Here is a 24,818-nt window from a genome sequence, read left to right on the forward strand (position 1 = left end):
AGATTCGCCCCAGGTAAGTCCTGTCCCCGGGGGGCGGGGGGGGTGTTCCGCCACCAATTTCTGGGGGCCGAATGCACTGGCATTCGGCCTCCCCAAGATCCGTGGCGGAACATTCGTACATCCCTACTTTAGCCACCGCCATTTGCGTACGCACGTTGTTGTTTTTTTTTAAAGTCAGACATGATAGGCTACGTAAAGATTTACATAGCCTATCACAGCTGACTACAGGGACGCAAACAGTGGCAGCTATGGCCTTATTTGGGCACGTGTAGTCTAATTTAAATAATAATTATTTTCGCCGTAGTCTACGTAAATGTTTACGTAGACTACACGTGCCCAAAGAAATAGCACGTCCCTGCTAGCCAGCGGCTGGATGTTCCTTATCCCCACGGAGCCCATGTGTGCCGCCATTTGCGTACGTGCTTTTTTTTTTCCCCCCAAAGTCAGCCGTGATAGGCTACGTAAAGATTTACGTAGCCTATCATGGTGTTTTTTGAAAATCTAGCCGAGATAGGCTACGTAAATCTTTGCATAGCCTATCACGTTTGTTGTTTTGTTTTTTACTTGGAAATGGCAGCGGTGGCACCTGGTCGGAAGACCGGCCGCCTCCGCCGCTGAACCGCCGCCGATCCGCTGCCGGGAGCCGCCACTGCCAGGGACATTCGCACAAGGTAAGTCCCATCCCGTGGGGGGGCGGGGGGGCGGACTGTTACTCCACCAATTTCGGGGGGCCGAATGCATTGGCATTTGGCCTCCCGGAGATTTGTGAAGAAATTCTCCGACATCCCTACCGGAGGGAATCCTCGGGAGACGGAGGTAAGTGATCCATTCCACCATGGATTCTGGAGACCAGATTCAAAAGAATCTGGCCTCTTTTGAGTCCATGGCGGAATTCTCCACCATGGATTCCCTACCTGCTGGTCCAGGTGGGAATCCGCCCTTGCGGGGAGGCGATCCTTCCCTCCCCCCAGACCCCCAGAATCCATCCGGGCCAGCTCCGCTCCACTACAATCCTGCAGAGTGGGCTGCTGGGTCCGCATCACTGGCAATATGGCCGGCCACCATTACTGTGCCATATCGCTGGGCTACCTCCGGATGCAAATGGCATCCATTAATGTCTGCATTTAGGTTAACCCAACAGCTTTACAGCCGCGAATGGCGTAGTGGACACCATTTGTGTCCAGAGTTAGCCCAGCGACTTGGCATGGCAATGGTGGCTGGCGGTATCGCCAGCGATGCTGACCCAGCAGCCGGCTCCACAGGATTGCTGCATGGAGGAGCCGGCCCAGATGGATTCGGGAGGGAGGTGGAAATGAGTGCCCCATTCTGCCATGGACTCTGGAGAATCCAGCCTCATTGGGGTCTGTGGTGGAATTCTCCGCCACCCCTACTTTTTTCTTCTTTTACTAGAACCCTGGGATACACCAACCAGAGCTTGGTGCATAAGACATGCTGTTAGGATTGAAGAATTATGACCTTGGGTATTTGTTTTGAGGCCCAGAACTGACATGAACTCACAGTCCTTCAACATAAAAAAACCAAAACCCACTTCTGGTATCCGCACTCTCTGCAAAGCTTACTTCATTTCAGCAGTACAATATGGAGGAGGGGTGTCACATGATTGTTGCTATTGCTAAATGTTTGGGGGTTAGAAATCATTGCTGATCTACTGAAAGTCACCCACAGATCTGCCACACACAAACCCCTTAAAATACCCCCACACACACACACACACACAGACACATGCACACACAGTTTCCCCTAATTTCAGGGGCCCATTTTGCCTCACCTTCCCCAAATTCAAGTCAAAATGTATGTCCAGATAATTCTTGGCATGCCACTAGGTTTTAACCATCACTATTGGCCTATATCCCCTCCCCCATACACCACACATTTTCCCGTTTATATTTGAAAACAACAACAACAACAACAACAGAGCACAAAGTTCTATTTATAAAGGAGAATAAAGGATAAATGTAAAAGTGATGAATAAAGTTCTCTTTACATTTCAGGCTGGTTTATTTTATGTCTGAAATTTTGTGACACTCTTATCTCTTTGGGATTAGTGATCTTCTATCGAAAGCTGAAGGAATATTTATCTTTCTCAGCTCAGCAGTTTAAGAAGACGGAGATAGAAGGAGCAGTTTGTGTGTTTGTGTGTTGATTATGGTCTTGAATAATGTAGATCCTTCTTTCATCTCACTTGAGGAATCTGACTGAGGCTGTAGGGGGCCTATAGGTTTTAGAACTTTGCACATACTGAGCTTATCATTAGGATTCTGGATATGCATCTGGAGTAAAACTGGAACACAAAAAATTGGACCTGGGATAAAATGTATTTCAGAGTGATTACACAAATGCCACCACCTGCATGCAAGTATTATTTGAGCATGGAATATCTGCATAAGAGGGGATGCAGAATGCAGCCACATGAAAGAGAAAGAGAAACATTATAAATGAAGACTCCATTGAAAATCCATGCTTAGAAGCAGTAAGGACATGGGAAGCAAGTGTAAAGTGATGCATATTGGGGTAAAAATGTCCCAGCTTCACATATAAGCTGATGGGATCTGAGTTAGTGATGACTGACCAAGAAAGAGGTCTTGGGGTTATAGGGGACAGCTCAATGAAAATGTCAACCCAGTGTGCAGTGGCTGTGAAAAAGGCAAATCTCATGTTCAGTATAATTAGAAAAGGAATTGAAAGTAAAACTGCCAATATCATACTGCCCTTATACAAATATATTGTGCAACCAGACTCAGAATACTGTGTACCGTTCTGGTCACCTAAAAAGGATATTACAGATTTGGGAAAAGTGCAGAAAAGGACATCTGGAATGATCAAGAGGGTGGAGCAAGTCCCCTATGAGGAACAGTTACAACATCTGGAATTGTTTAGCTTAGAGAAAAGGAGAGTAAGGGGAGACAGCACATAGAATCATAGAATCATAGAATAGTAGGGTTGGAAGGGGCCTACAAGGCCATCGAGTCCAACCCCCTGCTCAATGCAGGAATCCAAGTCAGAGCATCCCTGACAAATGGCTGTCCAGCCTCGTCTTAAAGGCCTCCAGTGTGGGAGAGCCCACCACCTCCCCAGGTAATTGGTTCCATTGCCGTATTGCTCTGACACTCAGGAAGTTTTTCCTGATGTTCAGCCGGAATCTGGCTTCCTGTAACTTGAGCCCATTATTCCGTGTCCTGCACTCTGGGATGATCAAGAAGAGATCCTGGCCTTCTTCTCTGTGACAACCTTTCAAGTACTTGAAGAGTGCTATCATATCTCCCCTCAGTCTTCTCTTCTCAAGGCTAAACATGCCCAGTTCTTTCAGTCTCTCTTCATAGGGCTTTGTTTCCAGTCCCCTGATCATCTTTGTTGCCCTCCTTTGAACCCTCTCCAGCTTGTCTGCATCCTTCTTAAAGTGTGGTGCCCAGAACTGGACACAGTACTCCAGATGAGGCCTAACCAGTGCTGAGTAGAGGGGAACTAGTACTTCCCGGGATTTGGAAGCGATGCTTCTATTAATGCAGCCCAAAATAGCATTTGCCTTTTTTGCAGCCACATCACATTGTTGGCTCATATTCAGCTTGTGATCGACGACAATTCCAAGATCCTTCTCGCTCGTAGTGTGGTTGAGCCACGTATCCCCCATCTTGTAACTGTGCATTTGGTTTCTTTTTCCTAGGTGCAGAACTTGGCATTTGTCCCTATTAAATGCCATTCTGTTGTTTTCTGCCCAGCACTCCAGTCTATCAAGATCACTTTGAATTTTGTTTCTGTCTTCCAAAGTATTAGCTATCCCTCCCAATTTTGTGTCATCTGCAAATTTGATCAGCATTCCCTGCACCTCCTCCTCCAAGTCATTAATAAAAATGTTGAAGAGCACTGGGCCCAGGACTGAGCCCTGCGGTACCCCGCTCGTTACCTCTCCCCAGCTTGAGAAGGTCCCATTGATAAGCACTCTTTGAGTCCGATTCTGTAGCCAACTGTGGATCCACATGATCGTTGTTTCATCTAGCCCACTTCGAGCAAGTTTGCTCATCAGGATATCATGGGGCACTTTGTCGAAAGCTTTGCTGAAGTCGAGGTATATGATGTCTACAGCATTCCCACGGTCTACAAGGGAGGTGACTTGATCAAAAAATGAGATCAGATTTGTCTGGCAGGACTTGTTTTTGACAAATCCATGTTGGCTTCGAGTAATCACGGCATTGTTGTCAAGGTGCTTCCAGATGGATTGCTTTATGATCTGCTCCAGAATTTTCCCAGGGATTGATGTCAGACTGACTGGTCTGTAGTTCCCAGGTTCCTCCTTTTTACCCTTTTTGAAGATAGGGACAACGTTAGCCCTCCTCCAGTCATCTGGCACTTCCCCGGTCCTCCATGATTTCTCAAAGAGAATAGACAGCGGTTCTGAGAGTTCTTCTGCCAGTTCCTTTATTACTCTCGGATGCAGTTCATCTGGCCCTGGAGATTTGAACTCATTCAAAGTAATGAGGTGTTCCTTGACCATATGCCTGTCGATCTCAAGCTGCAATCCTGCCCCTTCAGCCTGTACTTCGCCTTTGCCAGGGGGGTCATAGACCCTCTTTTGGGAGAAGACTGAGCCAAAGTAGGAATTGAGCACCTCTGCCTTTTCTTTGTCATCTGTTATCATTTTGCCATCCTTATTTAATAGCTGAACAACCATTTCTTTCCTCTGCCTTTTACTATGCACGTAGCTGAAGAAAGCCTTTTTGTTGTTTTTAGCATCCCTCGCTAACCTCACCTCGTTCTCCGCTTTAGCCTTCCTGACGCCATCCCTGCAATTCTGTGCTACCTGCCTGTACTCTTCCTTTGTTACTTGGCCTTCTTTCCTCTTCTTATATGTGTGCTTTTTTGTTTTCAGGTCATCCCTAAGCTTTTTGTGAAGCCACATTGGCTTCTTCTGTTGTCTTCCACCTTTTCTTCTTGTTGGAATTGTTTGTGATTGTGCCTTGAGAATTTCCTTTTTTAAAAGTTCCCACCCATCTTGGACTCCTTTTCTCGCTAGCATTGTTTGCCATGGGACCTTACTGATCATTGTTCTGAGTTTATTAAAATCAGCTTTCCTAAAATCCAGGGTACGCGTTTGAGTACACTCGGCTTTTGCTTCCCTTAGAACCAAGAACTCAAGTACAACATGGTCGCTTTCCCCCAGAGTTCCTGTAACTGCTACTTTATCCACTAAGTCATCTCTGTTGGTTAGGATCAAGTCAAGGATAGCCGATCCTCTAGTTCCTTCCTCTACTTTCTGTAGGAGGAAGTTATCCGCCACACAAGTCAGGAATTTCCTGGAGGGGCCATGTTTTGCAGAATTTGTCTCCCAACAAATATCGGGGAAATTGAAGTCCCCCATTACTACTACATCATGCTTCCTTAAAACATTGGCTATTTGCTTTTCAAAAGTTTCATCCTTGGCTTCTCCTTGATTGGGTGGCCGGTAGTAGACTCCGACCACCAGGTTCCTTTTATTCTTTGCTCCATTTATTTCAACCCAGATGCTCTCGATGGGGCTACCAAGCTCCTCCTCCTGTATTTCTGTGCAGAGATATGTATTTTTCACATACAGTGCAACCCCGCCTCCCTTTCTGTTCCTCCTGTTCTTTTTGAACAAGTTATATCCTTCAACTGCTGTATTCCAGTCATGAGAGTCATCCCACCAAGTCTCAGTTATACCTATCAAGTCATAATTTCCCTCCTGTATTAAGAGTTCAAGTTCATTCTGTTTGTTTCCCATACTCTGGGCATTAGTATATAGACATCGAAGACCATGTGCTTCATAGTCTGGCTTTCTTCCTACATGTGTCTGAAGACTATTATTGGGCGCTATCAGCGCTGTTCTCTCCATTGCAGTGCATGCGCCTACGTCCATTGTTACCCCCAACATTACATCTCCCTTCCCCGTAGGATTCAGTTTAAAGCCCTCCTGATGAAGTTCTTCATGCTGTGTCCAAACACATTCTTCCCAGCCTTTGTGAGGTGCAACCCATCCCTAGCCAACAGCCCATCTTCCAGGAAGTATAGCCCGTGGTCCCAGAATCCAAATCTCTCTCGTCGGCACCACCTTCGTAGCCAGTCATTCACCCGGAGTATTTTTCGTTCCCTTTCTATCCCTCTTCTAACTACTGGAAGGATGGATGAGAAAACTATCTGGGCCCCAAAGTTCTTGAGTTTCCTTCCCAAAGCTTCAAAGTCTGACGTGATCTCTTCGTAGCTCCGCTTGGCGGTATCATTTGTTCCCACATGGATGAGAAGAAAGGGATACCTGTCAGTGGGCTTTATGAGTGCAGGCAACCTTTCAGTCACGTCTCTAATCTGTCCTCCCGGGAGACAACATACCTGGCGAGTCCACGGGTCTTCGCGACATACTTGGGTCTCGATCCCACGCAGCAAGGAGTCTCCCACTACTACCACTCTTCTCTTCTTCTTCTTGTAGGCCTGGGTTTCATCGCCTCTGTTTGACTGACCTTTAGCCTCTTGCTCACTCTCATGCAGGTTCCCCTGTGATTCTTCCTCTGCAGGCTGTCCTCCAGTCTCATCTGCAAGTACCTGGAATCGGTTCCACAGCTCCACCGCTTCCACTGGTGCAGAGTGGCGTCTAGTTCTTCTTCTCCTAACTGTCACCGTTTTCCAAGGAGTATCCTCTACTCCATTTTTCTTCTCCTCAGCATTTCCCACTTCTGCCTCATCTTGCTGTTGCTCTTCAAGCTTCTGGTCTGCCCTTTGCTGCTGTAGTTCCCCCATTCTGTCCAAGAACTCTTCGTGTTCTCTTATTCCCCGGAGGGTTGACAGTCGCCGCTCCAGTCCACTTACTTTTTCCTCCAGCAGCGTGATCAACTTGCACTTGTTGCAGGTGTAGGCCATGTTGTTCTCAGGCAAGAAAACAAACATTGCACACACCTTGCAGGTCACCACCACTGGAGAGTCTTGTCCTTCCATAGCCCCTTTTCCCTTTTTGTGTCTAGCTTTGTGATTGTTCTAGACTAGCCTGTGCCTGCTCCTCTACTCAGTAGAGGTTAAAAGCAGAGTCCCACTGGTGTGGAAGTGTGTGTTACAAGACAAATAAATGGGAAAAAGTTAGTTAAAAAAAAAAAAAAATGTTAGGGGCCTCCCCCTTGACCTCCCCTGCCGAACTCCCCTGGCCAACTCCTGTTTCCTCCCCCTGTTCGCTCGCTCTGTTCGCTCGCTCTCTGGGAGCTTGCCTGCTTCTGTAGTCCCTGGACCAGCTGGAGCAGCTTGCTCTGCTCTGCTCTGCTCAGCTGGGAGGCGGGAAACAGACTGAAGCTTCCCGCCCAGTCAGCTGCTGGGAGTACTCAGGCCACACCCCTCCAATTCAGTTGGAGCTCTCAGAAGCTCCTGGTGAGCTCACAGCCAGTCAGAAGGATAAAGGGCAGCGCCCTGGGCTTCCTGCAACCCACTTACCTCTTAGCCTCTGTCTCCTTTGTCTCCTTTGTCTCTTCAACCACTGCAACTCCCCTGGCCAACTCCTGTTTGCTCCCCCTGTTCGCTCGCTCTGTTCGCTCGCTCTCTGGGAGCTTGCCTGCTTCTGTAGTCCCTGGACCAGCTGGAGCAGCTTGCTCTGCTCTGCTCTGCTCAGCTGGGAGGCGGGAAACAGACTGAAGCTTCCCGCCCAGTCAGCTGCTGGGAGTACTCAGGCCACACCCCTCCAATTCAGTTGGAGCTCTCAGAAGCTCCTGGTGAGCTCACAGCCAGTCAGAAGGATAAAGGGCAGCGCCCTGGGCTTCCTGCAACCCACTTACCTCTTAGCCTCTGTCTCCTTTGTCTCCTTTGTCTCTTCAACCACTGCAACTCCCCTGGCCAACTCCTGTTTGCTCCCCCTGTTCGCTCGCTCTGTTCGCTCGCTCTCTGGGAGCTTGCCTGCTTCTGTAGTCCCTGGACCAGCTGGAGCAGCTTGCTCTGCTCTGCTCTGCTCAGCTGGGAGGCGGGAAACAGACTGAAGCTTCCCGCCCAGTCAGCTGCTGGGAGTACTCAGGCCACACCCCTCCAATTCAGTTGGAGCTCTCAGAAGCTCCTGGTGAGCTCACAGCCAGTCAGAAGGATAAAGGGCAGCGCCCTGGGCTTCCTGCAACCCACTTACCTCTTAGCCTCTGTCTCCTTTGTCTCCTTTGTCTCTTCAACCACTGCAACTCCCCTGGCCAACTCCTGTTTGCTCCCCCTGTTCGCTCGCTCTGTTCGCTCGCTCTCTGGGAGCTTGCCTGCTTCTGTAGTCCCTGGACCAGCTGGAGCAGCTTGCTCTGCTCTGCTCTGCTCAGCTGGGAGGCGGGAAACAGACTGAAGCTTCCCGCCCAGTCAGCTGCTGGGAGTACTCAGGCCACACCCCTCCAATTCAGTTGGAGCTCTCAGAAGCTCCTGGTGAGCTCACAGCCAGTCAGAAGGATAAAGGGCAGCGCCCTGGGCTTCCTGCAACCCACTTACCTCTTAGCCTCTGTCTCCTTTGTCTCCTTTGTCTCTTCAACCACTGCAACTCCCCTGGCCAACTCCTGTTTGCTCCCCCTGTTCGCTCGCTCTGTTCGCTCGCTCTCTGGGAGCTTGCCTGCTTCTGTAGTCCCTGGACCAGCTGGAGCAGCTTGCTCTGCTCTGCTCTGCTCAGCTGGGAGGCGGGAAAACATGATAAAACATTATGCATGGTATGGAGAAAGTGGACAGGGAGAACTTTTTCTCCTGCTCTCATAATTCTGGAGCCCAATGTTGTCATCCCATGAAGAAGATTGGTGGGAGACTCAGGACAGGTAAAAAAAAGTACTTCTTCACACAGCACATAGTTAAACTATGGAATTCAATTCCACAAGATGTAGTGATGGCCACCAATTTGGGTGGCTTTAAAAGGGGATTGGACAAATTCATGGAGGAGAAGGCTATCAATGGCTACTAGTCCTGATGGCTATGTGCAACCTCCAATATCAGAGGGAGTATCCCTATGTAAATCAGTTGCTGGAGAGCATGGGCAGCTGGGTGCTGTTGCACTCATGTCCTGCTTATGGGTTTCCCTCAAGCAGCTGGTTGTCCACAATGTGAACAGGCAGCTGTAGAAGATAGATCCTTGGCCTGATCCAGCATGGCTCTTCTTATGTTCTTAGGTTTTTATTATACCAAACCTGACCATTGGTCCATCTAACTACTGGATAATGGGCCTTTTTGGTCATGGTGCCTAAACTGTAGAGGTCTCTCTATATTCATCTGGAACCATATCTGTTAATCTTTAGGAACCACCACCAATCTGTCTTGTTCTCTTGTGCTTTTAGTGCAAATAAAAAAAAAAAACTTTTAATCATTTAAGCTGCTTTTTAACAGAACAGTGTTATTTTTATTTGAATAAAATAAAATGATTATATTTTATTGAATTGTATTGCTTTTCATTGCAATTTTATACATGCCTACTCAGAAGTATATGCCATTGAGGTCAATGGGGATTACTGCCCAGGAAAATTGGTATAGGACTACAGGCTTTATTAATTTATTATCAACTGCCATGAGGGTGTTCATGGTGAAAAGGGGCAAGAAATCCTACAGCAGGGAAGGGGGACATGTGGACCTTCAGATGTTTTGGACTTGAGCTCCCATCATCCATCACCACTGGCTATGTTGGGTAAGGCTCATGGGCACTGCAGACCTACAACAGATGGAGGGGTCACATTCCACATCCTGGAGAAATTTTGTTCCACCTGTCTTTGATCAAGGTTTACCCAGTTCACATCTTCTGGACTGAACCCAGACTTGGATGAAATCAGCAGTGGAAGTCCATCTATTTCTGAGCTTGCAATGTGATTTGCATATTCCCCCCTCCCCCACGTTTAACAGCATGTATACATTTGAATAATGTGTATGGAAAAAAAATGTGCACTTTTGAAAATGTGTACAAATTTGCTTTAGTTAATGGGAGAAGAATACATACTATTCAGAGATGTGCACAACTGATGCATACATTTGGGGAAATGCCAAATATGCACAAATTCAGACATAATTTACTCAGATTGCTTAGGAATTCATGCAGATTGCAGAAACTGGGGGGGGGGATGCGTGAGATGCCCAGAAAATCTGCAAACTGGCCCAACTCACCAAGTGAGTTGGTGAGTCTCACCAAGGAGAGCAAGTCAGGCACTGCAGTGTGAACCAGAATGAAGTCTGGGGTGGGTGAACTTTGGAAAACCCAACTAAGGCTGCACCCAGAAAAACTTGGATTGGGTTAGAAAATGATCTCAGTTCTTTCTAGGGGTGTACGAAAGTCACTTACCTTTTCACGGATTGTGTTCGCGGTGGGGGGGAGGTGCTCCGTCCCTCCACCCGGAATCCTCGACGGCGGGGGAGGCGATCCAGTCCTCCCTCCCTGAATCCTGCCCAGCCGGCTCTGCTCCTCAGCGGCTCCACAGAGCAGCTGGCCAGGGCTGTCCACAGCTGGAGTTCCAGCTGCGGACTATCTGGGTGGAGACGCAAATGGCGGCCGCCTAGGGATGGCGGAGAATTTCTCCCTGAAACTTCGGGGGGCCGAGCGCCAACGTGTTCGGCCTCCCGAACAAGTTTCGGGGAGAAATCCTCCGCCCCCCCGCCCCCCGCCCCCCCCCGGGACGGGACTTACCTTCCCTGAATGTCCCTCCCGGCGGCGGGTCCGGCTGGCGGTTCGTCCGGTGTTCGAGCGGGGCGAGAGCGGCAGCCGGTCTTTCGACCGGCTGCCGCCCCCGCCATTGCAATGAAAGAAAAGAAAAAAAACACGTCCCCTGATAGGCTACGTGACGATTCCCGTAGCCTATCACGGCAAGATTTGCAAAGTCAGCCGTGATAGGCTAAGTGAATCGTCACGTAGCCTATCACGGGTGACTTTAAAAAAAAAAAGCGCGTACGCAAATGGCGGCCCCCATAGTGAGCCGCCATTCCCCTTCCTTATTTGGTCGCTGTAGTCTATGTCAATGTTTATGTAGACTACGGCGAAAATAAGGGCAACGCAAATAGCGTTGCCCTTATTTTCGCCGCAGTCTACGTAAACATTGACGTAGACTACAGCAACTAAATAAGGAACGCGAATGGCGGCTCCCTATGGGGGCCGCCATTCGCGTACGCGCTTTTTTTTTTTTTAAAGTTACCCGTGATAGGCTACGTGACGATTCATGTAGCCTATCACGGCTGACTTTCCAGATCTAGCCGTGATAGGCTACGTGAATCGTCACGTAGCCTATCAGGGGACGTTGTTTTTTTTTTTTTTTACTTTCGTGTTCGCGGCCGGGCGAGGCGGGAAGCCTCCCCCCCCGGCCTGAACTTCGCGGGGGGAGCAGCGAAGCGCTCCCCCCCACCGCGAACAAGCTGCGAGAAAAGGTAAGTGACTTTCGTCCACCCCTACGGCCGCCATAGCGGCCGCCATTTGCATCCAGGCAGGCTGCCGTAATAGGCTATGTAAGTATTTACGTAGCCTATCACGGCAAGCCAATAATAATTAAAAAAGGCTTACGCAAATGGCGGCGGCTACGGTGGCCACCATTTGCGTTCCCTATTTTTCGCCATTCTAGCCTACGTAAATATTTACATAGGCTATTATGGCGAAAAAAAGGGAATGAAAATAGCATAGTGGGCGCTATTTGCATTACTTTTTTTTCGCCGTAATAGCCTACGTAAATATTTATGTAGGCTAGAACGGTGAAAAATAGGGAATGCAAATGGCGGCCGCCATAGCCGCCGCCATTTGCGTACGCTGGTGTTTTGGGGGGGGGTTAGCCGTGATAAGCTATGTAAATACTTACGAAGCCTATCACAGCTGCAAGGACACCAATGGCAGCCATGGCAGCCCGGCCGCGGCTGGCCAGGAGACACCGGAACCACCACCACTGCCACCGCATCTGCCGCATCCACCCCAGGTAAGTTCTGTCCCAGGAGGATTCCATGGGGGAGGCAGGAGGCCATTCCATCATGGATTCTGGGGGGAATCCATGGCAGAATTCTCTGCCATCTCTAGTTCTTTCCAATTTGGCAGAAAGAAAGAAAAATAAAATAAAACCACATTAGTTATTTCTAATAATTAATCCAAGGAGAGGATAGAAGAGCTCACTGACCTCCAAAAATAATGTTAATAGATCTTGTCATCATTATTACCTGATAAATAAGTGAAACTAGTTCAAAAGAAAAAAACAAGAGATTACTATCTCCCATTCTTTATACTAAGAATCATAACTGTTCTATCCACCTTCCCATGGTATTGCCTTGTGAGAAATCATCTCCTATACCACATAAAGAACATTTATGCAGTAGAGGAGATAAAGATTATTCTAGTAGACATTCAAATTCACTTGAGGACTCTGCACTCGAGACCTCTGGGTTAGTAAATCTATAAAGGGAGCCCTGATGTCATATGCTTTTAGTATAAGCCACCACTGATGTACATTTTCCTGTTAAAATAAACACTTTTGTGCTCTGTTTGAAAGTTCCCAGTGATTACTGATGTGCTGATCTGATTTAAATTCACAGAGCTTCTGAAGAATTTGGCATGGTGAAAGCCCTAAGATATACTGGAGTAGCATATGTGATATCTTTGGGGAACTGAGTTCATATTCTGAGGGGGGAGGGGAGATCCTTTCTGTAGTTGATCAGAAAGATAAGGATGAGTACAAGCTTTCCCAATCAACTGAAATGAACCTTTTCCAATAGAAGGAAAGGAGAATTAGCCAGGGCTGAGGTTGGCAACCTTATCTGAGTTCCACCTTGAAGCTTGGTCCACCTCATTCCTGAATGCAAGCTTCCTCTTTTTTCTTCAAAGAGAAGTGCAGAATTTATAAAACTGTGCACCAAAATTTGCATGTTCCCCTCTGCTGAATAAAGCATGAAAATGCTCCCCCCTTCCTTGAAATGTGCATTTTTAAAATGTGCAATTTTCTAGTGAACACATTTTGCAAACACAATGCGAGCTTTGCCTCAAAACTGTGCCAATGTTTGCATTTGGAGGTGTGAACAGTGCAAGTTCTGGTAAAAAAAAAATGAATCAAAATGAAATTCATAGATATCTCTAATCCAGTATCTTAAAAATGCACTAGGGGAACCAACAGACCAAGCCAGAAACTTAGGAACATAGGAAGCTGCCTTTCACTGAGTGGGTGTTTGCAAACAAGCGATATTCACAATCACTCTGATTTTTCGAATACCACGTTGAAGCTAGCCTGCCCCAGATTTGTTGCCACTTTTTTTTTTTCATTTTGTTTGAATGGGGAAAGTGCAGATTTCTAATGGTGAAAATGCATTTAAACAAACAAACACCCAGAAAATGTCAATTTCCCCCCCATCAAGTAAAGCGTGAACATCTGCACTTAAAAACAAAACAAAATGAGTATGGTTGAAAATTTAGGAATGTGCAATTTTTTTCGGAGAACTAGGGATGCTGGAGAAAGTCAAGATGCACTAAAATACGCTCAGATTTCTAAGAATCCAACCTTAGGGATGGCAGAGAATTCCAGCACGGATCTCGGTGAGGCTGAATGCCAGTGCATTCGGCCCCCCGAAATCTGTGTCAGAATGGCCTGCCACCCCCCACACCCCCGCGGATCCCCCCCTGGATGAGACTTACCTGTGCCGGATCTTCTGGGTGGTGGCAGCTCTGGTGGCAGCTTTGGCTTTGGCGGCTGTGGTGGCTGGTCTTCCGACCGGCTGCCACTGCCACCATTTACAGTCTTGGTAAAAAAAAAAAAAAAGACATGATAGGCTATGTAAATCTTTACATAGTCGATCATGGCTGGGTGGGTTAAAAATAAAAAACACCCGTGTACGCAAATGGCGGCGGCTATGGCTGCCGCCATTTGCGTTCCTTCTTTTTGGCTGTCTTAGTCTATGTAAATATTTACGTAGACTATGACAGCAAAAATAAAGGGGATAGCAAATAGCGTAGCGGGCGCTATTTGCATCCCCTTTTGATTCACCGTTTTAGCCTACATAAAGATTTAAAGGGAGCACAAAAAAGGGAGCTGCTGCGGAGCACAGCCGGCCATTCGAGGATTCTGGGGGGGAGGAACGGAACGCCTCCCATCCACCATAAACATAATCCGTGAACAGGTAAGTCACTTTCGTACATCCCTATCCAACCTGCAGAATCCCCTGTGGAGCAACATCCTCAGGTTGTGTGGAGTCCGTGGACTTTCGAGTGATTTCTTACTTTCCGGAAATGTATGCATATTTATTCATAGGAAAATATGCATGTTTCTGCTTAGGAAAAGTTGAATGGAACTTGGGACAATATGCTAAATGATGTTACATATGAAGGTAAAGTATGTAAATTCTTACAAAGCTTCTCACGTAATTATTTGCATATTTTTTCCGCATGATGGGGGAGGGGAATCTGCATTCATCTGTGACAGGTAGGGGTGGACGAAAGTCACTTACCTTTTCTCGCAGCTTGTTCGCGGTGGGGGGGAACGCTTCGCTGCTCCCCCCGCGAAGTTCAGGCTGGGGGGGGAGGCTTCCCGTCTCGCCCGGCCGAAATTCAGGCTGGGGGGGGAGGCTTCCCGTCTCGCCCGGCCGAAATTCAGGCCGGGGAGGAGGCTTCCCGCCTCGCCCGGCCGCGAACACGAAAGTGAAAAAAAAAAAAACAACGTCCCCTGATAGGCTACGTGACGATTCACGTAGCCTATCACGGCTAGATCTGGAAAGTCAGCCGTGATAGGCTACGTGAATCATCACGTAGCCTATCACGGGTGACTTAAAAAAAAAAAAAAGCGCATACGTGAATGGCGGCCCCCATAGGGAGCCGCCATTCGCGTTCCTTATTTAGTTGCTGTAGTCTACGTAAATGTTTACGTAGACTACGGCGAAAATAAGGGCAACGCAAATAGCGTTGCCCTTATTTTCGCTGTAGTCTACATAAACATTTATGTAGACTACAGCAACCAAATAAGGAAGGGGAATGGCGGCTCCCTATGGGGGCCGCCATTATCCGTACACACTTTTTTTTTTTTTTTTTAAGTCACCCGTGATAGGCTACGTGATGATTCACGTAGCCTATCACGGCTGACTTTGCAAATCTAGCCGTGATAGGCTACGTGAATCGTCACGTAGCTTATCAGGGGATGGGTTTTTTTTCTTTCTTTCATTGCAATGGCGGGGGCGGCAGCCGGTCGAAAGACCGGCTGCCGCTCCCGCCCCGCTCGAACACCGGACAAACCGCCAGCCGGACCCGCCGCCGGGAGGGACATTCAGGGAAGGTAAGTCCCGTCCCGGGGGGTGCGGGGGGCGGGGGGGTGCGGAGGATTTCTCCCCGAAACTTGTTCGGGGGGCCGAACACGTTGGCGCTCGGCCCCCCGAAGTTTCGGGGAGAAATTCTCCGCCATCCCTAGTGACAGGATGACAGAACAAAAGGTGCCTGACAATCTGTGAAGCACAGCTGGGGCAGATTTTACACAGTAATCCCTTTCCATATCCCTATGGAGAACATAGGGCATTTCTGCATGATTTACAAACATACACCAAATTCTTGCACATCCCTAATACCGAGTCGACCCTTTGGCCCATCTAGCTCAGTATTGTCTACACTGAACCAGCAGTGGATCTTCAGGGCTTAGTTAGACAGGAGTCTTGCCTGGCCGGGCCGGCCCTACCTGGTGATGCTGGGGAATGAACCTGGGAACTTCCGAAGGCAATGCATGTACTGTGCCACTGAGCTAACCCCCTGTGAAGGTTTGGGGCCTATAGGGGAAAGAAAAAGGTCAGGCCTAGAGGCCTGTTTTTTTGTTGTTGTTGTTGGGAGGAGGTATCCCTGAGAGGAGTAGTTCCATTCCCCTAGTTTAGTTTCAGTTTCATTTCCCCAGTTAAGTTTCATTTCTTCTGGTTTGAAGCAGTACTTTCAGTTTGTGGGGAGGAGGGCATAAAAAAAGAGAGCAAGAAAAACCAGACCACTGTGGGGAGAGTCAGGAGACCAGAGACTGAAGAGGGAGCAGGAAGAAACAGCCCAGAGGAGTCTAAGCACAGCTAGGGTAAAGGAACTTACATTTTGCAACTTTTATTTTCTTTTAAGGCCTTTTGTATCACTCAGCTCTATTGTGTAAATACTTTTACTTGTCATTTGCTTGCTTTAATTTACTAGTAAACTGTTATGGTTAAACCCTGTGTCTGGAGTGTCACTCACCCCCTGTCTACAGCCTAAGCTCCATGTTATTGGGAAGGAGAAATTTAAAAGAAGGAAGGTGGGACTTTGATGGAGAAAAGACATCCTTAAGGAGTTGCTCAGGGAGTCCAGGTCATAAGGGGAACCTTGACACCTCTTCTCCATTTTGAGCATGGTAGGTGGAACATGGACATCAGTTGTTGGCTAAGGAGTAGCTTCTAGGGATATCAGATAAGCCCGTTTGGGGGGTGGAGTTTGATGAGTTTTCCTAGGATTTTCTCCCTGATTTAATAATCTGGTGCAATACCATAGAGATACCCAAAAGTAAAAGCTCTGCAAGTGAAAAAAAAAAAAAATCCAGTGCCTCATGGAAGTTTTTGTTCTTATTTTGTGTACTTTTGTTCAAACACCTGCCAATGAACTAAGAGGGCCTGGATGACTCCTGACTTAAAATAGGCATCAATTTAACTCTCTTTCATATTTTTGTTAGCTTCTATGATTTTATAATTGTGCCAAAAGACAGGCAGGTGTGGCTATCAAAGACGGGTTTTTTTTTTTCAACAGTGTTACAAGATTCTGAGCAAGCACGTCAAAGCAAAATAATAGATAGGTCCAACTTTCCCCAGCACAAAATGTTCTGCCAAATCCCCACACACAACTGTACTCAATTCCCTTTGTGTAGAGCTGTGACTACAAATTAAGGCTTGCTGGCATATACATTCCCCCGTAGGTGGACATTTGTGTTTGATAGTCAACCACATAGAAGCTAATGGAAATTGGAAAACTCACAGAGGAGTTGGAAGTCTTGATGGTCTACACTCATTCTGGCCACTACCCTTTAAGAACCATATAGACAAATTGGAAGCATATAGACAATTGAAAACAATGAAGTTGGTCAATGGTATGAAAAACAAGTCCTGTGAGGAAAGGTTGAAGGAACTGGGTATATTTTGCTGGGAAAGTGAAGTCTGAGAGCAGATGATGGGGGGCAGGCATGATAGCACGCTTCAAATCCTGAAAGGGATGTCACATAGAAAAGGATGAATACTTGCTCTCTGCTGCACCATAGGGCAGGACCAGATCTAAGGAGCATAAGTTACAGGAGAAGAAATTTTGGTTGGACATCAGGAGAAGCTTCTTGAGGGTAACAGTTCAACAATAGACCCAATTATCTAGAAGGTTGGTAAGCTCTCTCTCATTGGATTGGAGGCCTTTCAGCAGAGGCTGGAGAGTAGTCTGTTAAGAAGTGTTTAGCTCTGGTTTTCCTGCATCAACCAAGAGGATGGATCTGGTGGCCTCCAACTCTTATGATTCTATTTTATAACTTCCATTCATGTGGGAATCTATCAGCAGTGGTAGCTAGCTAATGTCTCCACGTACCAAGACAGTATACCAGATGTTGAGGACAAACAATGGGGAATTATTTCATTCATGCCTTGGTTGTAAGCTTACCACTTGGTTGTAAACTTATCATGCCCAGTTTGTAAGCTTACATTCATGCCCTGGTTGTGAGTATCTGGGTGACCACTAGTGGGAACAAAAACACTGGAGTAAATGGACCTTTGGTCCGAACAAGCAGTGCTCCTCTTGGCCTAGTTCTTCTCACTGAGGTGATGATGATGGTAAACCTGTGACCATGTACATCCGCAGATGTGGATGTACATGATTAAGATTGCAAAACCTGCACCTATATCTACTTATTTTGGAGTAAGCCCAGGTCTACTGCAGTGCTGGGCAAACTATGGCTCTTCTGATGTTTTAGCTTACAACCCCTATCAGTACTAAACACTATAGCCAATGACAAGGGTTCATGGCATGGGAACTGTAGGCTGAAACAACTGGAAGGCCACAAGGTTCCCACCACTGCAATAAACCAATCTGTATGGTCTGAACACTATGCCACCTTTACCTTCTTCCATCTGCTCCCTTATCAAACTTTCTCTAGAATTATTTCCATCTCCCGTCCTTGAATCACTAAAGCAAACCAAAATAAATGTATGTGGGGAAAAAGGAGCCAGTGCCCAAAACAAACAAACAAAAACCAAACACAATAATTAAATTTTCCACCTACCCTTGCCATTGCCCAAGTTACACAAGTACACAGTATTTGGCTTGGCAAGCATCAACAAACAGGGTTTGACAGTACAAGTGCCAAAACTCTAGTGCATTTCCCCTTGCTAAAACAACAGCAACAACAACAATAATAATACCTTTGTGTTCTTAATAATTTAGAGCAAGATGTTCTACAACCTGGAGAAGGGGATGACGAGAGAAGAGGGAAATGAAAAGCTCTCATTTTTTGGTTCGTGTTCACTTTTCATTATGGCCTTACTACTAGGGGTGAACGAAAGTCACTTACCTTTTCTCGCAGCTTTTTCGCGGTGGGGGGGAGCGCTTCGCTGCTCCCCCCACGAAGTTCAGGCCGGGGGGGGAGGCTTCCCGCCTCGCCCGGCCGAAATTCAGGCCAGGGGGGGGAGGCTTCCCGCCTCGCCTGGCCGAAATTCAGGCCGGGGAGGAGGCTTCCCACCTCGCCCGGCCGCGAACACGAAAGTAAAAAAAAAAAAAGAAAAAGTCCCCTGATAGGCTACGTGACGATTCACGTAGCCTATCACGGCTAGATCTGGAAAGTCAGCCGTGATAGGCTACGTGAATCGTCACGTAGCCTATCACGGGTGACTTTAAAAAAAAAAAAAAAAGCGCGTACGCGAATGGCGGCCCCCATAGGGAGCCGCCGGGAGGGACATTCAGGGAAGGTAAGTCCCGTCCCGAGGGGGGGGCGGGGGGTGGGGGGGCGGAGGATTTCTCCCCGAAACTTGTTCGGGGGGCCGAACACGTTGGCGCTCGGCCCCCCGAAGTTTCGGGGAGAAATTCTCCGCCATCCCTACTTACTACGTTGCCTGTCTGCTGGAGCTTCGTCAACAGGAGAGGGAGAGAGGGGGAGTGAGAAAGAGAACAGAGCAATGAGTCCCTTTGCCTTTACTTTTGTAGCTTCTGCTTAACTTTTTTTCCCTGTGAACTTGACACTTTTCTTGATGATAGTGTGTCCTGTAATGAAAGGATGTGTCAAGAGTGTATTTCTTTGTCCAGCATTTCTGGCCTCACACAGGTGCTGTGGTAGTTTTTAAGGACACAATTTACTGTTCTGATTTATTGCAACTGACAGTACCCATAAGGAAGCCAACAGGCCTCATTGCTGGCTCTTAATGGGAAACCTTTGCTAACCAAAACTCTTCCCATTGTTATTTATTTCTTTTCAGGGTTGTCTTGTATTTACTTTTTCATAAGTATTTCCAGGCAGGCATTACAAGCTCTGGTGCTAAGGTCAAAGTGTATGGAGATGATTAGTTTAGAAAAAGGGATGATGTCAGTGGAACATATGGTACTGCCTGATTCCAGGACAGATTATGGGTTGGATCCAATGCTGCCCTTGTGCAGGCAGCCTCAGCACTGGTGACAGAACGTGCACAACCCCTACCAGACCTTTTTATTTTCCCAGGCATTTCAGCATTTTAGCTTTCTAGACTGTTAGCATTGCTGTTTTAAATCTGCATTTTAAATCTCTGCATTGCTGCTAGGATATTGTTGTTGTTGTTCAGTCGTTCAGTCGTGTCCAACTCTACATGACCCCATGGACCATAGCACGCCAGGCCTTCCTGTCCTGCTCTCTCTCCTGGAGTGTGCTCAAGTCCATATTCATTGCATTGGTGATACTATCTAGACATCTCATCCTCTGCCATCCCCTTCTCCTTTTGCCTCACAATCTTTCCCAGCATCAGGGTCTTTTCCAGGGAGTTTTCTCTTCGCATTAGGTGGCCAAAATATTTGAGCTTCAGCTTCAGTATCTGTCCTTTCAATGAGCACTCAGGGTTGATTTCCTTTAGGATGGACTGATTTGACCTCCTTACAGTCCAGGGGACTCATAAGAGTCTTCTCCAGCACCACAGTTCAAAAGTATCGATTCTTTGGCACTCAGCCTTCCTTATAGTCCAGCTCTCACAGCCATACGTTGCTACTGGGAAAACCATAGCTTTGATTAGATGGACCTTTGTCAGCAAGGTGATGTCTCTGCTTCTTACTATGCTGTCTAGGTTTGCCATAGCTTTCCTCCCAAGGAGCAAGTGTCTTTTAATTTCATGGGTACAGTCACCGTCTGTGGTGATCTTGGAGCCCAAGAAAATAAAATCTGTCACTGCTTCCATTTCTTCCCCTTCTATATGCCAGGAAGTGATGGGGCCAGATGCCAATATCTTAGTTTTTTTAATGTTGAGTTTCAAACCAGCTTTTGCACTCTCCATTTTCACCCTCAACAAGAGGCTTTTTAGATCCTCTTTGCTTTCTGCCATTAGGGTGGTATTGTCTGCGTATCTGAGGTTGTTGATAATTCTCCCAGCAATCTGAATTCCGACCTGTGATTAATCCAACCCGATGTTTCTCATGATGTACTCTGCATATAAGTTAAATAAGCAGGGCGACAATATACAGCCTTGTCATATTCCTCCCCCAGTTTTGAACCAATCAGTTGTTCCATGTCTGGTTCTGACTGTTGCTTCTTGACCCTCGTTCAGGTTTCTCAGGAGACAGGTAAGGTGGTCTGGTACTCCCATCTCTTTAAGAATTTGCCACAGTTTGTTGTGATCCACACAATCAAAGGCTTTAGCACAGTCAATGAAGCAGAAACAGACGTTTTTTCTGGAATTCTCTTGCTTTCTCCATGAACCAGCAAATGTTGGCGATTTGATCTCTACTTCCTCTGCCTCTTCGCAACCCCGCTTGTACTTCCAGTAGTTCTTGGTTCGCATACTGCTGAAGCCTAGCTTGTAGGATTTGGAGCATCACCTTGCTGGTATGTGAAATGAGCACGATTGTACGGTAGTTTGAACACTCTTTGGCATTGCCCTTCTTTGGAATTGGAATACAAGCTGACTTTTTCGAGTCTTGTGCCACTGTTGAGTGTTCCAAATTTGTTGGCATATTGAGTGCAGCAATTTAACAGCATCATCTTTTAGGAACTTAAATATCTGAGCTGGAATACTGTCATCTCTGCTAGCTTTGTTGTTAGTAATGCTTCCTAAGGCCCACTTGACTTCACTCTCTAGGATGTCCAGCTCAAGTTCAGCGACCACACTATCATGGCTATCAGGGACATTAAGATCTTTCCTGGATAGTTCTTCATTGTATTCTTGCCACCTCTTCTTAATCTCATCTGCTTCTGTTAGGTCCCTGCCTTCTTTGTTCTTTATCATGCCCATCTTTGCACAAAATGTTCCCTTGATATCTCCAATTTTCTAGAAGAGATCTCTTGTCTTTCCCATTCTATTGTTTTCTTTGATTTCTTTGCATTGTTCATTTAAGAAGGCCTTCTTGTCTCTCCTTGCTATTCTCTGGAACTCTGCATTCAGTTGGATATATCTTCCCCTTTCTCCCTTGATTTTCGCTTCCCTTCTTTCCTCAGCTACTTGTAAAGCCTCATCAGACAGCCACTTAGCTTTCTTGCATTTCTTTTTCTTTGGGATGGATTGCGTTGCTGCCTCCTGAACAATGTTATGGACCTCCATCCATAGTTCCTCAGGCACTCTGTCTATCAGGTCTAATCCCTTAAATATATTCCTCACCTCCACTGTATATCCCACTATAAGGGATATGATTTAGGTCATACCTGGATGGTTTAGTGGTTTTCCCGACATTCAATTTCAGCTGAAATTTTGCAATAAGCAGCTCATGATCTGAGCCACAGTCAGCTCCAGGTCTTGTTTTTACTGACTGTATAGAGCTTCTCCATCTTTTGCTGCAAAGGACATAATCAATCTGATTTCGATATTGACCATTTGGTGATGTCCATGTGTAGAGTCGCCTCTTGTCTTGTGCTGTTGGAAAAGAGTGTTTGATATGATCAGCGTGTTCTCTTGGCAAAACTCTATTAGCCTTTGTCCTGCTTCATCTTGTACACCAAGGCCATGCTTTCCTTTTATCCCAGTGATTTCTTGACTTCCTACTTTAGCATTCCAATCCCTTTGATGAAGAGGACATTTTTTTTGGTGTTAGTTTTAGAAGGTGTTGTAGGTCTTCATAGAACCGATCAACCTCAGCTTCTTCGGCCTCAGTGGTTGGGGCATAGACTTGTATTATTGTGATGTTGAATGGTTTGCCTTCGATTCATACTGAGATCATTCCACCATTTTTGAGATTGTACCCCAGTACTCCTTTTCCCACACTTTGTAGACTATGAGTGCTACTCCACTTCTTCTAAGGGATTCTTGCCCACAGTAGTAGATATGATGGTCACCTGAAGTAAATTCGCCCATGCTTGTCCGTTTTAGTTCGCTGATTCCCAAGATGTCGATGTTCAGTCTTGCCATCTCATGTTTGACCACCTCCAGCTTACTTTCATTCATTGATCTTACATTCCAGGTTCCTAAACAATATTGTTCTTTGCAGCATCGGATTTTCTTTTCACCACCAGACACATCCACAGCTGAGTGTCCTTTCGGCTTTGGCCCAGCTGCTTCACTCTTTCTGGCACTACTTGGAAATTCCCTCTGCTCTTCCCCAGTAGTATATTGGACACCTTCTGACCTGGGGGGCTCATCTTCCGGCGTCATATCTTTTAGCCTTGTGATATATTCCATGGGGTTTTCTTGGCAAGAATTAGGGATGGTGGAGAATTTCTCCCCGAAACTTCGGAGGGCTGAGCGCCAACTTGTTCGGCCCCCCGAACAAGTTTCGGGGAGAAATCCTCCTCACCCCCCGCCCCCCCCCCAGGATGGGACTTACCTTTGCCGAATGTCCCTCCTGGCGGCGGGTCCGGCCGGCGGTTCGGCGGGTGTTCATGCGGGGCGGGAGCGGCAGCCAGTCTATCGACCGGCTGCTGCCGCCGCCATTCCAAGAAAAGAAAAAAAATACCACCCCCCCGTGATAGGCTACATGACGATTAACGTAGCCTATCATGGCTAGATTTGCAAAGTCAGCCATGATAGGCTACGTAAATCATCATGTAGCCTATCACGGGTGACTTTAAAAAAAAAAAAAAGCTCGTACAGATAATGGCGGCCCCCATAGGGAGCCGCCATTCCCGTTTCTTTATTTGTCGCTGTAGTCTACGTAAACATTTACGTAGACTACAGCGACCAAATAAGGAACGCAAATGGTGGCTCCCTATGGGGGCCGCCATTAGCGTATGCGCTTTTTTTTTTTTTTAAGTCACCCGTGATAGGCTACGTGATGATTAACGTACCCTATCACGTCTGACTTTGCAGATCTAGCCGTGATAGGCTATGTTAATCGTCACGTAGCCTATCACGGGGGCGTTTTTTTTTTTTTTTTTAACTTTCGAATTCGCGGCCGGGCGAGGCGGGAAGCCTCCTCCCTGGCCTGAATTTCGGCCGGGGCGAGGTGGGAAGCCTTCCCCCGGCCTGAATTTCAGCCGGGGCGAGGCGGGAAGCCTCCCCCCACCAGCCTGAACTTCACGGGGGGAGCAGCGAAGCGCCTCCCCCCCACCGCGAACAAGCTTCGACGACAGGTAAGTGACTTTCGTCCACCCCTAGCAAGAATACTGGAGTGGTTTGCCATTTCCTTTTCCAGTGAACCACATTTTGTCAGAACTCTCCACCATGACCTGTCTGTCTTGGGTGGCCCTGCACAGCATAGCTTATGGCTTCACTGCGTTATGCAAGCCCCTTCGCCACAACAAGGCGAATCCATGAAGAGGAAGGAAAGGTTCCTCCTGTGCAAGCACCGAGTTATTACTGACCCTTAGAGGGATGCCGTTTTTCCTTGGCGTTTTCCTGGCAGACTGTATAGTGGGGTGGTTTGCCATTGCCTTCCCCAGTCCTAACTACCTTTCCCCCATCAAGCTGGGTACTCATTTAACCAACTCGGAAGGATGGAGGGCTGAGTCGACCTGAGCCGGCTACCTGAAAACCAGCTTCCGGTGGGATTGAACTCAGGTCATGGGGACAGTTTCGGTTGCAATACTGCCACCTATCACTCTGGTTTTATTCTGGTTGTATTGCTATATTGTGGTTTTAATATATTTTTTATTTTTTTATATTGTTTTACTGTGTGCTTTTTAGGGTTGTCAGAGAATTTCTCGACGAATCTTCGGGAGGCCAAGTGCCGACGCATTCGGCCCCCCAAAAGTGTTGGGGAAATTCTCTGCCGGCCCCCCGCCCCCCCTGGGATGGGACTTACCTTGTACTAATGTCCCTCTCAGTGGCGGGTCCCGGCGGCGGTTCGGCGGCGGTTCGTCAGGGGCAGGGGTGGCAGCTGGTCTCCCGACCAGCTGCCGCCGCCGCCATTACAAAAAAAAAAGTAAAGTAAAAAAAAAAATCACCCGTGAGAGGCTACGTAATGATTTACGTAGCCTATCACAGCTAGATTTCCAAAGTCAGCCGTGATAGGCTACGTAAATCATCATGTAGCCTGTCACAGGTGACTTTGAAGGAAAAAAAAAAGCACGTACGCAAATGGAGGCGCCCATGGGGCGCCGCCATTTGCGTTCCTTAGTTTGGCACATCTAGTCTACGTAAAGATTTACATAGACTATGGCGAAAATACGGGAACGCTATTTGCGTTGCCCTTATTTTCACCGTAGTCTACGTAAATCTTTACGTAGACTAGACGTGCCAAAATAAGGAACGCAAATGGCGGTCCCCATGGGACCATTTGCGCCATTTGTGTACGCGATTTTATTTTTCCAAAGTCACCCGTGATAGGCTAC

Source organism: Heloderma suspectum, chromosome 9, assembly GCF_057233095.1.
Source record: "Heloderma suspectum isolate Gila_16-S chromosome 9, 16-S_ref, whole genome shotgun sequence".
Taxonomy (NCBI): Eukaryota; Metazoa; Chordata; class Lepidosauria; order Squamata; family Helodermatidae; genus Heloderma; species Heloderma suspectum.